The sequence below is a fragment of the Podarcis liolepis genome (genome assembly GCF_965112155.1).
Source record: "Podarcis liolepis genome assembly, chromosome: 4".
NCBI lineage: Eukaryota > Metazoa > Chordata > Lepidosauria > Squamata > Lacertidae > Podarcis > Podarcis liolepis.
The window spans coordinates 94,776,413-94,790,611 of NC_139558.1; the positions used below are offsets into that span (position 1 = coordinate 94,776,413).

At 46.0% G+C, this 14,199-nt stretch overlaps 1 protein-coding gene and 1 long non-coding RNA gene across 7 annotated transcripts in view; one reads left to right on the plus strand and one right to left on the minus strand.

The window, feature by feature from the left end:
• The window catches only part of TENM4 (teneurin transmembrane protein 4), a 1,515,223-nt gene that overhangs the window by 189,659 nt on the left and 1,311,365 nt on the right, over positions 1-14,199 (plus strand). The gene's annotated exons all lie outside the window — the stretch shown is intronic.
• Positions 2,138-12,031, minus strand: LOC310705483. Its single transcript, XR_014525329.1, has 2 exons — positions 11,599-12,031; positions 2,138-2,266 (listed from the first exon to the last, which is right to left on the minus strand). It is a non-coding gene; the product is annotated as an uncharacterized lncRNA (long non-coding RNA).

A 14,199-nucleotide genomic window follows, 5' to 3' on the forward strand; every position in this document is an offset into this window, starting at 1 on the left:
CCAACAATGTTGCTCCCACAACTTGGGACTGGGGCTGGCCAGCTTTTATCTGCCCTGAGCCATAGGGCAGCCCCGCTCCTCTGGTGACTCGCCTCTCCTGGCCTGGAGGCGAGCACTCCTCCTGCGGGAACTTAGTTCCCTCCGCCTCTCTGCCCTGAGCCTCTGCAGCTCAGGAGAGGCTGGAGGGTTACCGGACCCAGAGGCAACCTCACCTTCCTCTGACGGGGCTGAGAGTGGAGCACCTGCAGGCAATGGGTCCTCCATCACTTCAGGAGCCAGAGCAGACTCAGCTGGTGCCTGCATCTGAGGACCCAGCACAGGTGAGGACCATTCAGGCTCAAGCCCCAGCCCCGGCTCAGCTGGTCCTGGAGGCGGGGACTCCTGTGCAGGCTGGGATCCCTCAGGTTCAACATCTGAGTCCGAATCTCAGGCCATCACACCCGGCGCGGACCGCCCCCACTGCCCCCACCGTGATCCCCTTCTGAGTCTCATTGCGACATACCTGGAGATCCCAGGGATGGAAAGTGTCAGGCTTCAGGGACTCGGCTTCCCACCCCTCCTTTGGCAGTAGATAAGCAGAACAAAGTGAAAGGAGTCTCTTATCAGTTAGCAATTTTAATGATCACAGCAAGAGAACAAAGAATCCATTCCTCGGAATGAAGGTGCTCCTAATTAAGGGTTCCCCCTACTTCCTCCCTAGTCACCCACTTCACTACCACGTCTTGTAACCTGATCTCACAACCATTGGGCTTTCTGTGCTGCCACCTTATCTGCTCTCCTTGACCTTGGGCTGAGTGGCTGGACGCTTTCCAGTGACAGCAAGTCTGTTAACTCTCTCTCCCAGTTCTCCTCCTCCTAGCTGTTCCCCACCCTGTACTTCCCAGCTTCTGCCTTCTGAACTATGTCCCTCTGCATACCACTGTTCCAAATCTATACTACTTTCCTGCTCCTGGGAAGATTCGAAAGCCTGATCAGGAGCAGGGGGAGGCTCCTGATCAGACAGAAACTGGGACCTTCTGCAAATGCCCTACCCCTGAGCTACAGCCCTTCCCCAGGCAACATCATGTATTGAGATGGCCCTACATACCAACACATGAATCCAGGAATGCAGGGTGCTGCCTTATAAGTAGCCAGACCATTGGTCATCTAGTTCAGAATTGCCTACACTGACCTGCAACAACTCTAGTCTAGGATTATTCCCAGCCCCACCTGTAAATACTAGGGACCCTCTGCGTGCAAAACCCATACCCTTCAACATTTTTCTGATGAAGATAGGGACATCCTATCCCATAATAATAACACTTGTATTATTTATACCCCACCCATCTGGGTTGCCCCAGCCACTCTGAGCAGCTTCCAACATAAATAAAAACATAATAAAGCATTATTATTTTTTATTAAAAACTTCCCTATACAGGGCTGCCTTCAGATGTCTTCTAAAGGTTGCATAGTTACTTATCTCCTTGGCTCATGGGTCGCAGAACTCGGTACCCTCCAACATTTCTCCGATGAAAATAGGGACGTCCTAACGAAGAGCAGGACATTCCGGAATCAAATCGGAAACCGGGACAGTGTCTGTCAATCTGGGACTGTCCCTGGAAAATACAGACACGTGGGTGGAATCTACACATATATAAAAATGCCTTTTTAAAAAGTGTTTTTAAAAATACATTGAATTTTCCATAAGGCTCAACATCGCTATCTTGTGTCACATTGTATATTGCACTTAAAGCATACTTAAGATGTTTTATTTGCCGCTGTATAGCTGAGTCCTTGGAGGGTCTGCAAACCACGTGCTCTGTCACTGAGCCTATAGCTACCCTAGAATGGCCAGTCTGCAGAATTAAGGCACTATGCAGTTGAAGTACCACTGAGCTATGGATCAAAGATTTGGGCACTGATGCCACTGATCTCTCCCCATCATCTGCTTTAGTGTTTGGCCCTACAAAAAGGAAAAGAAGAAGAAGACTGAGAGAGGTGGGCAGGACTGAACAGCCAATGAGTCCTCTCGTTCCTGGACCATGTAGATACAGCAGCAGCAACATCCATGCTTCCAAACCCTCCCAGCACTGAAAATTGCTCTCATGCAGCTGTAGGGACCTAATAATAATAATAATAATAATAATAATAATAATAATAATAATAATAATAATAATTTATTCCCCGCCCATCTGGCTGACTTTCCCCAGCCACTCTGGGCGGCTTCCAATCGAGTGTTAAAAACAATACAGCATTAAATATTAAAAACTTCCCTGAACAGGGCTGCCTTCAGATGTCTTTTAAAGATAAGATAGCTACTTATTTCCTTCACATCTGAAGGGAGGGCGTTCCACAGGGCAGGTGCCACTACCGAGAAGGCCCTCTGCCTGGTTCCCTGTAACCTCACTTCTTGCAGTGAGGGAACCGCCAGAAGGCCCTCGGCACTGGACCTCAGCATCTGGGCAGAATGATGGGGGTGGAGACGCTCCTTCAGGTATACAGGACCGAGGCCATTGAGGGCTTTCAAGGTCAGCACCAACACTTTGAATTGTGCTCGGAAACGTACTGGGAGCCAATGCAGATCTCTCAGGACTGGTGTTATGTGGTCCCGGCGGCCACTCCCAGTCACCAGTCTAGCTGCTGCATTCTGGATTAATTGTAGTTTCTGGGTCACCTTCAAAGGTAGCCCCACGTAGAGCGCATTGCACAACTGTGCAAGAGAGCCTGGATGCAAGGGCTCTTTAGAAAGCAACATTTGCATTGCTGTGCTGGATCCCTCTGGACCCTGGAGGAAGAATTTCAGCATTGCTGGTGACTAAGATTGGGAAAGGATTGTGCTTTCCAAGCTTTTCGTGTCTCCGCTCCTCCACATGCAGCTGCTGGGTGACCTTGGGCCAGTCACACTTCTGTGAAGTCTCTCAGCCCCACTCACCTCACAAAGTGTTTGTTGTGGGGGAGGAAGGGAAAGGAGAATGTTAGCCGCTTTGAGACTCCTGAAGGGGAGTGAAAGGCGGGATATCAAATCCAAACTCTTCTTCTTCTTCTTCTTCCCCACCCTCCAAAGTACAGATGTATGCAATCCATGTATAAAGGACTACAGAGGCATAGGAGGCTCACTTACTGAGTTATACAATTGGTCCATCTAGCTCAGGCTTGTCTACACTGACTTGTAGCCACTCTCAGGGGTTTCAGGCACCCCCAGTGCTGTCCCCTTAAATTGGTGGCTGTACCGCCTGTTTCCGTGTACATTTTCTCCCTCCAAAGCCCTTGTCCCCCCCCGTCTAAATAAATACCAAAATAAATCTTCCAGCCCATCGATATGAATTATAAATGCTCCAGCAAAGTCTGTTTATGGAATGCACATCCACAGCTTAGCATCTGAATGCCTTATATAAAATGCAAAGCTTTCTGAAGAATTTCAGCAAAAACAAATTACAGTTTGAGACTCTAATTTATGGGAGCTATGTAAATATGGTCCCCCCCTTCCGTTTTTGTAGTCGACACTGTTTAAATTACACACAAACTACTAATTATACAGTTTCAGCTGCAGGATACGCAGAAAGCCCTCGGTGATGGAATTTCAAAGCTACTCCTGCTTGACATTTTCCAATAACGCAGCGATATTCTAGGTGCAATGTTTCAATTATCCAATGTATCCACGAGATAATAAATTTAGGGCGAGATTAGGGCTGTGGGCAACTTGATTGTGTATCCTCTCACCTGGTGACGGACTTGGCTGTGTATTCAAAAGTCCAGAGTCAATTTCTAGAGCCTGAGATGCATTAATTGACTCCAGTAAAACAAGCATGGAGGAAAAGACTATTGATGGCTACCTGGGGGTGCAAGGGGAGTGGGGCACCTGGGCGCAGAATTCTGGGGGGCACCAGGCACCTGCCACTGAAGCCACCTAAGCTCTTAACTATCTACCCGTTATGAAATAATAAATAATTTTGATCAAGCTAGCAAAACAAAATACATATATACCTACAGTAGCTACAGTGGTACCTCAGGTTAAGTACTTAATTCGTTCCGGAGGTCCGTTCTTAACCTGAAACTGTTCTTAACCTGGAGCACCACTTTAGCTAATGGGGCCTCCTGCTGCTGCTGCGCCGCCGGAGCACAATTTCTGTTCTCATCCTGAAGCAAAGTTCTTAACCTGAGGTACTATTTCTGGGTTAGCGGAGTCTGTAACCTGAAGTGTCTGTAACCTGAAGTGTATGTAACCCGAGGTACCACTGTATTACCGAAATGTATACCTACTGTTTCACTAAAGGACTTTCTATGCGCTCATTTAGCAAAGACATGTCAGGCTAGCGGCGGCGCTTGTCATTCACAACTGCAGCGCTTGTCAGACTCAACGATGGTGCTTGTCATTCTCAATGGCATCGAGCACGTGAAATTAACTAAATTTAGGGGTGCTAGGAGGATCTTTGCACCCCGACAGCTCATATGCTAAAGATGGCTCTGATGGCTACTATCCATGAAATCTATGCTCTGCCTCTACAGTTGAAGGCAATAATACTTCCAAAACCAAGTTGCTGGAAACCACAGGAGTTGAGTGTACTCTTATGCTCATACCCTGCTTGCATGTTTTCCACAGGCCTCTGGTTGGTCGCCATGACAACGGGATGCTGAATTGGATAGGCCTTTGCCCTGATCCTGCATGCATTGTGGGTTCATGTCCCATCTGGGATAAGCTTTCTACAGCTGGGACAGCTTACTTGGCAGATCACAAGGCTCTTAATCTCAGGGTTGTGGGTTCTAGCCCCACATTGGGGGGGGGAATATTCCAGCATTGCAGGGGGTTGGACTAGATGACCCTGGCGGTTCCGTTCCTAGAGCGAACTGTACATCAAGAGGCTTATTTTGGTCAGAATCAAGTATACACTTCTAGAGTTAATGCTAACCACATTAATTCTGGTAAAGGAGCCACCACTGCTGCTAGAGGGCCAAGGAAATTTGCATCCTGGGCTTTTTAGACTCGTCTACCCATGTACTGTCTGAAACCAAAGGGGCACATTGGTTGTCAGATGTGAAATATATTAGTATTATTTTCAGTTCTTCAACCCCACTACTGGCAATTGACACAAGCTCAGAGATTAAACAAGGAGGGTCTAGTGTGGTTTTTTCCTTGGCAGTAGTAGTGCAAAGCTTAATCAGACCTACTAATGGATTAACTACGTATGGATTATAGCTGTCTCTGATGACCTTACACAGGGAAGGAGAGCCACCAGGCGTATGTCAAAAGGGGATAGGTTTGAGGAGCTTTGGTTTCTGTTCTCCTCTTTCATAAATATGGGAGAGCACACTCTATACACCCCAGTCTCTCAGGCTCCTCTGTGGAGAAGCTGTAGGGGACTCACTGAAAATGGGGTAATGCAAGATCTCTGCAATAAGATGACTCTCCACATACATGAGAGCAGAACACTCATAATAATACTTGCCTTGTTCGTGTGCTATGCTTTGCTCTGTACAAGCTCATAGGTAAAATAATTATATGGGGTTCTACTTGTTTGTAATGTTTAGTGAAAACAATAAAAAGTTCAAAAAATAGATCCGGAATCAGCGCGATGAATGACAATATAAGGAATTGATAAGGGGAAATATAAAAATAAGAGGGAAGGTAAAAAAAGTGGTTATAGAAATGCTAAGAATAAAGTAAATATGTAGTCAGAAAGAGGGGTGGGAGGAGGTAGATGCTCGGATAGAGCGATGTTTGAGCTTATTGATTTATGTATGGATATTGTGATTACAAAAAATTGAAAATGTAATAAAAATTACTTTTTTTAAAAGTTCAAAAGCTAGACACCTGATGGGCCCTGGGGAAGACGAAGTCCACAGTTGACTGCCCTATCTGAAAGCTTCATACAGTGGTACCTCGGTTTATGAACAGTCCTGTTTACGAATGATTCATTTTACGAACTCTGCAAAACCGGAAGTAGTGTTCCGGTTTGCAAACTTTACCTCGGTCTACAAACGAAAGCCAAACAGTTGAAGGGCACCAGCAGCAGGAGGCCTCATTAGGGAAAGCGCGTCTCGGTTTAAGAACGGATTTGGTTTAAGAACGGACTTCAGGAACGGATTAAGTTCTTAAACTGAGGTACCACTGTACTGCCTTCCAATCACAGGAGGTTAATGCTGGACACCACAGTTCTGCTTTGGCCTTCTGGAAATCCCACCAATAATAATTAAAAACCTGTCCAGATTGCTTCCCTCCCTCCCAGTTTGAAGTTCTGTCAGTGCCTCACATCTGGCTTTGTGATTCACTATGCACTTTTGAGTTCAGATATATTCCTTCATTGGCTTCCTGGCCCATTGCCTACTTTGTAATCACTGGAAGATGCTCCCAGAATGAGTCTTTTTTGGTCTGTCTCACTTTCCCGGTGTCAGTCTTCCTGGAGAAGTGCTAAATCACCGAGATACAAAATGAACTGACCTTTGCTTGCCTTCCTCAGGCAGATGCCACATCAGTTGGTAGGCATTTCACTTGCCAGTTATTACAGGTGCTTCCTAACAGATGCTCAACTGTCGCCGTTATCCCATGCCAGTCCAGCTCAGGTGTCCATTAACAACAACAACAAGCTATGACCAGGTGCTCTCATGATTTGCAATATTCTCCGAATGACGTTAAAGCAAAGATTATGGGATAATACACACAGTGACAGTCTTTCCTTCTGCAGTGTTGGATGGCAGGTTGAGAGGAGTTCCCTACCAGGACAGACTTTGCTCTTGTGCTCAAGACATCGATTCTATAAAACATATTTTGCTGCACTGTGCGAAATACGAGCAAGCCAGGGCTGAACTGATATTACCCTTGGTGGTACCTTTCCCGGGAAAATCAGAGGCTCACTATGTCAGGTTCCTATTGGGAGACCGGACAAACACTAGAACATTAGCAGTGGTGAAGTTTTTATCGGTGGTTGCAAGAACCAATGATCCCTATCTTTAAGTCTGAACAAAATGCTTGTTTAACCAGGAGGTAGAATTGTGCATTGCTTTGTAACAATTTGTTGGGTCTCTGGACCGTTATAAAGATTGACTGATTGATTGATATTCTCTGAATGAGTTTTTATAAGGTGAACAGGTAAAGGTAAAAGGTAAAGAACCCCTGGGCAGTTACATCAAGTCGAATTCAACTTTGGGGTGCAGTGCTCATCTCCGCTTTCAGGCTGAGGGAGCCGGTATTTGTCTGCGGACAGCTTTCTGGGTCATGTGGCCAACATGACTAAACTGAAAAGGGACCTACAGAAGGAAGCTAAAGCGATGGTTTACCCTGGTAAGTCTGGCCCAGAGTCCAAACACGTCACAAAATGATGACATCAAAGGGTGGGGTTAATCAGAATATGTGAGCCATGTATCCCGAAACAGCGCTTGGCAGTGGGCTCCTTCCTCCTCTTCCTCCTTTCTTCTTCTCTCTTCTCTCTTCTTCTTTTTGGCAGTGTCTTTCCTGTTTTAGTTAGTAATTGCCGGGATTGTAAGCAAGGGGTAAAATGCTACACACTTCACTGCTCTTGTTATACTGCATTAAATATTTAATTCCTCCCCACGCTCCACAGCCATGAGTCAGCAGACTGTAACTTTAATACATTTCATCGCCTCAAGTGCTTAAGCCTCTCTTTACTGTACAGTGGGAGAGAGAATTATCTATCTATCCGTGGTCCGTACGTACCCGCTTCTCTTTTACTGTAATATTTGAGCACCTCATAATCTTTAATGTATTAATCCTCACAATGAGGCAAGACAGTGCTCTTATCTTCCTTTTCCAGCTGGGTGACCAAGACACAGAGAGATGAAAGACTCGGGGCGAGGCAGACACTGGCCAGGTATCTGAGCCCCAGCTGGAGTATAACTCCATCAGCCCTTGTTCTGCAAAGATCCTACCTATTACACCACCCATGACAAGGCGCTTTGAAGCTAGCCTTCTCCAGGGAATCCTGGCGCTATGAGGGTGTGCAGAAATCTAAAGAAGTGAGCAAATAGGCAAAGAAAGGAGGTGTCTTTCCAAGAAAACTTGGGGAGAGCTGTTTCTCAGTGGTAGAGCATATGTTTATATGCAAAGGGGATCCATCCCTGGCATCTGCAGGAAAGGCTAGGTAGGACCCCTGCCCTTCCTGGACTCCCACTGCCAGTTAGTGTAGACTAGAGTTAGTGTAGACTACAACTCCCATCATCCTCCCGGTATGCCCCACAGAGGACCTTAAGGTCCATAAATAGCAACACCCTAGAGGTCCCAGGCCCTAAGGAAGTCAGATTAGCCTCAACCAGAGCCAGGGCTTTTTCAACACTCGCTCCGGCCTGGTGGAACTCTGTCTCATGAGACCAGGGCCCTGCAGGATCTGATTTCTTTCCGCAGGGCCTGTAAGACAGAGTTGCTCTGTCTGGCCTTTGGCTTGGAATCAACTTGATCCCCTTCCCCTCTTTCCTTTTTCTTTCTGTGTTGGAACTCCTATTTGGGGACTTCCCTGGCTTTTTTCTGGACCACGTAGGACCAGTCTGGATAGCTGGCCTTGGTGAAGATGTAATGTTTTCATCCCCCAAAAGTTTTTGATTTTAGTTTCTACTGAAATGAGGCTGCATTTTAATGTTGTATTTTAATCTTGTTTTTAAGTTGTATTTTAATCAATTGTTTTTATACCTGGTGTTAGCCCAGTCTTGGCTGGGGAGGGTGGGGTATAAATAAAATTATTATTATTATTATTATTATCATCATCATCATCATCATCATCATCATCCTCGGCCAGTTTAGTCAATGGCCAGGGGATGACTGGAATTAAAGACCAACAACATCTGGGGACGTTTAAAGAAGGTTGGCGTAGACAGTACAGAGTTCATTGGACCAAATTGCTGGCTTAGTACAATCTTCCTCCATTCCAAGGACTCATAGTAACAGAGCACATCCTTTGTGTGCAGAAAATTCCAGAGTCAATCTCTGGTTGAACATTTTAGTGGGAATGCACTTAATATCTATCAGATCATGGTGAGTGAGAGAGGGATTAATCTAGTTGAGTTGCCATCCGTCTGTCTCGGGAGACAATGGAGGAGTATGCCTTTGGAGGTGAAGTCAAAGTGTTGGAAGGATACAGCACCTCTTGTGGCTGCAGAGACTTAAACGGGGAGATACATGTTTTATTGCAGCTGGGGCAGATGAAAGCTACCAGCTGGACTGATGCAGATGCACAATTTCTTCTCTCTGTGCTCCTCCCAGCGGCCATTCCTCCTCTGGCCACTGCTATGGATGCATGACCTGCCGGCCTGTCTCCAGGCCCTGTGGTCATCTGCAAGGGATTCCCCCAGGGTGGAGTTGAAGTTGCCAGCCTTCTTGTTGCAGACATCTTTGCAATGTGGAGTTGGTCTGCCAACAGGCCCGATGCCTGAAGCAAGTTCTCCATAGAGCACATCATTGGGGATCCTGCCATCTTCCATTCTGTGGACATGGCCAAACAAAAGCATTTCTCTAAAATATAAGGGTTCTGATACCACCCTAACCCACCTCAAAGCTGTTCTCCGAGCCTGAAGCAAATCTGGTGGGGGTGTCAATGTCAACACTGATTCTGGGTGAATAGCATCCTAAGAAGGGCTGGGAAAGCTTAACTGCTGCCCTCAAACTGTCATCTGACCATGTTTGCCCATGAATGGTGGTGGTGGTTGGCAGACACATTGAGTGCATTTATACTGAAAACATATTGGCTAGTTTGACCCTTAGGTGGCAGATTTGGAATTAGAATCAGCCTAAGATATCTAGGAGTCACTGGCCAATTAAAGAAGACTACTGTTGGACCAGGGATACGGGTGGCGCTGTGGTGTAAACCACTGAGCCTTGCGTTTGCAGATCGGAAGGTCAGTGGTTCGAATCCCCACAACAGCTCCCGTTGTTCGGTCCCAGCTCCTGCCAACCTAGCAGTTTGAAAGAATGCCAAAAAGTGCAAGTAGATAAATAGGTACCGCTCTGGTGGGGAGGTAAATGGTGTTTCCATGCACTGCTCTGGTTTCGCCAGAAGCGGCTTAGCTATGTTGGCCACATGGCCCAGAAAAACTGTCTGCGGGCAAACGTTGGCTCCCTCGGCCAATAAAGCGAGATGAGCACCGCAACCCCAGAGTTGTTCGCGACTGGACTTAACTGTCAGGGGTCATTTACCTTTACCTTTTTACTGTTGGACCAATGATATGGTTCTGTGTCATATGTTACCATGGTATTATCTAATAGTCTGCATGCATAAGTGCTAATGTTTTCCAGGTTCCATTCTTCCTAGTTCTCCAAAAGTTAAATTTCAGAATGAGGGGTGAGTGGATGCATGTATCATGTATGTAATGCACACATAAGGACACAAATCACTGTGCTCTCCTTCTCCTCCTCCTCCTCCTCCTCCTCCTTCCAAATGTCCAGATGAACAGTTACTGTAGTAGGATAGCAAAACCCTGGTGAAAGCCATGGGATTCTCTAACTGAGTTGGAGTTGAGTAGGAATGGCCTAATTTTGAATTATGGCTTGTTTTTCATATGCACCATTTAGCCCTGGCCATGGGTAGGCAAACTAAGGCCCCCCAATCACCTTCTCAATCCGGCCCACAGACGGAGAGTGACACAGGCACCGAACAGGATATATCGGGTGCCAGTTGCCAAGCCAATGAGTCACTGCTCCCATTTTATGTACGGTGTATTATTCAAGCAGATAAAAATCTTCTTTTCTGGGTCAAATCTTTATCAGTCCTATCTTGTGCAACATTCAGGCTTATTCGTTCAAGTTTGCCTTCCAGGTCAGTGGATAAATTCCCCTTCCTTAATATTTCATAAATGTTACTTAACAAATTCCAACCAGTAAGACCATTAAATGGAATCTTCTGGCTTACGGCGTGCTTGCATTTACTTCTAGTGTATGGCACAATGAAAAATCCTATTTATCTTTCCTATCAAAGGAGTAGCAGGGCACCGTTTTCACAAATGCAAACACCATTCTGGCAGGCACTCCTAGTAAATCATAACACATAAAATTGAATCTCTCTTAGAATATATATATATATATATATATATATATATATATATATATATCAGTGCTCTCCAAAGCCAGCCCATAATTTAGCTGTGGGGGTGGGGGGAGAGATGACTGGTTTCCTTTCTGCAGTTGGTCTGCAAACAGCTTAGAAAATATGAACAAATATCTCCAGGAAAACATGTTCCCAGGTGTTTATATGGAAAAGCTGGCTTGATAAATTTCAAAGGCTGTTAAGTGCATGAAGCGGGGAAAGCTCAAGGATAGAGATGAGTTTGAAGCAAACATCAGACATGACTATCTTTAAAATACCCTTAATATTGTATTGCACCCTAAGTATAAAGGCTGGTTTGCACAGACAGCTCCTCCACCCCCACCCACCGCTGCATGAATCCCTGCAGACCCTCCTGGGCCAGGTGTGTGCCTGTAAGTAAAGTATATAAGGATTTAGAACTTGTGGGTTCAAATAATAATAATAATAAGAAGAATAAGAATAATAATAATAATAATAATAATAATAATTTATTATTTATACCCCGCCCATCTGGCTGAGTTTCCCCAGCCAATCAAGTGTTAAAACAGTACAGTGTTACATATTAAAAACGTCCCTGAACAGGGCTGCCTTAAGATGCCTTCTGAATGTCAGGTAGTTGTTTATCTCTTTTACATCTGATGAGAGGGTGTTCCACAGGGCAGGCGCCACTACCGAGAAGGCCCTCTGTCTGGTTCCCTGTAGCCTCACTTCTTGCAATGAGGGAACCGCCAGAAGGCCCTCGGCGCTGGATCTCAGTGTCCGGGCTGAACGATGGGGGTGGAGATGCTCCTTCAGGTATACAGGACCGAGGCCGTTTAGGGCTTTAAAGGTCAGCACCAACACTTTGAATCGTGCTCGGAAACATACTGGGAGCCAATGCAGATCTCTCAGAACCGGTGTTATGTGGTCTCGGCGGCCGCTCCCAGTCACCAGTCTAGCTACCGCATTCTGGATTAATTGCAGTTTCTGGGTCACCTTCAAAGGTAGCCCCACGTAGAGCGTGTTGCAGTAGTCCAAGCGGGAGATAACTAGAGCATGCACCACTCTGGTGAGACACTCTGCGGGCAGGGAGGGTCTTAGCCTGCGTACCAGGAGGAGCTGGTAGACAGCTGCCCTGGACACAGAATTGACCTGCGCCTCCATGGACAGCTGTGAGTCCAAAATGACTCCCAGGCTGCGCACCTGGTCCTTCAGGGGCACAGTTACCCCATTCAGGACCAGGGATAGTTCTGGTGATGATGGTGAAGATCACAGAAGAAGAAGAATCAGAGAATCATAGAGTCGGAAGGGACCCTGAGGATCATCGAGTCCAACTCCTTGCAGTGCAGGAACATGCAGCCACAACTTTATTGATTACAGACTGTGAGCGGTATTGGCTTAGGCATTGAATGGACCCAACTATATCTGAATCCTGCCCATTGCGCAGGGAGTCCACTAAGGGTAAACCACCAGAAGGGGGAGTCCCGTTGATGCAAACCAACTCGAGCTCCCTCAGAGGTTCCCAACAGGGTCGTGTCATGGCCCTAGCCCCCGACCCGGGTTTCGGACAAGATCCACACCCCTGGATTTCTTTAACAAAATACCCTTAAGCTTGGAGGGGCAGGTGATGGCCGCACCTCCCCTCCCCATCATAAGGTCAAACAATGCCTAACCACAAAACGTTACAAAGTTGTGACGATTGCTACGAGGTAGGCAAAAACCACATGGCCCCATGCCAATTTTGCCAGGTTGAAAAATTCCTACCAGGACCCTCAACGGCGACCAACCAAGGTCCATAGCAAGGCCAATGAAGAAAACCTGTAAAATAGGGAGGGAGGGAGTTTGGAGAAGTGAGCCAAGAGGAAGCCCTCTGGCTCGCGCCTCAGCTTAAATGGTCCCAGCCATGCCCCCAATAGCCAGCGGATTGGCTGGCTGGTCGATGACGTGACCGGGAACCCTGGGCAACTCGGGACTTTGTCCCCCGCCCCTGGAGGAAAGTGGGTGGCCACGCGGTCCACCACAACTCTTCCCCACAGTGAAGTGGAGTGGACTTCTAAGTGGTTGGTTATCTTTTCCAACAGGTTTTCGAGGGAGCGTAGACCAAATTACAGTGGTTCCTTGGGTTACATACGCTTCAGGTTACATACGCTTCAGGTTACAGATTACGCTAACCCAGAAATAGTACCTCGGGTTAAGAACGTTGCTTCAGGATGGGAACAGAAATCGCATGGTGGCAGCGGGAGGCCCCATTAGCTAAAGTAGTGCCTCAGGTTAAGAACAGTTTCAGGTTAAGAACGGACCTCCGGAACGAATTAAGTACTTAACCCAAGGTACCACTGTACACAAAATACATTTACTGCTGCTTCTGCTGCTATTGATTTCTGTTTAGTGATTTGTTATAAGTTGCGTTGTTACATTATTTTAGGGATTTGATCTATTATTTCTGCCTTATTTGATTTTGTCTTGTAGCTTATGCAAAGGGCAGCATAGAAAGAAACTACATAAATGAATAAATATTAAGGACACCCTATCCCCTTAGCAGAAGATTTTATTAAATAAAAATATTTCATATACTGCGTCTACACTTATATCAATAACTGCCAATTGGCCTGTATTTTATTTTTACCCTGATGTATATCTCACAAAAAAATTCAATATTTCAAGCACAAGGTGGCAGTGTTACTAATCATTTTCAGTGCTGTTCCCTCATTAAAATGTAGATTATTCCTGGGTGTTCTCCCTCCACCTACATTTACGCTGCAAGATCTCAGAATAAATCTTTCACTTTTCATGACAATTTCATGTGTGCAAATGATGACCCAATGAAAAATCCATTTGGGGGTTCTTTATTTCTTCTTTTTTTAAAACAGCAACAACACAGCTCAAGGTGATTTTCCCATCAGCTGTTTCATAGCAAGAGTTATTAATGAGGGCCTTTCACAATGTCCAATATCAGTTTGGATCATAGTCTGGGATGAAAGCTTGTACTGAGGAGCAATGAGGGAGAAGTTCAGTTCACTTTTTAAAGCAAGCCTACCTGATTCAGACTTCCCAAAGTGATGCATCGACCCAAAAGCAGATGTCCTTTGAAATTTGCAAGCTTCCAGACTTTGCAATACAGTTCTCCAGTCAGACTGTGTGTGCAAAACATCATCTCACATATACAAGGGGAAGGTGTTCACAGAAAAATGCATATATTGTTGTGACCAAATTGTGACCA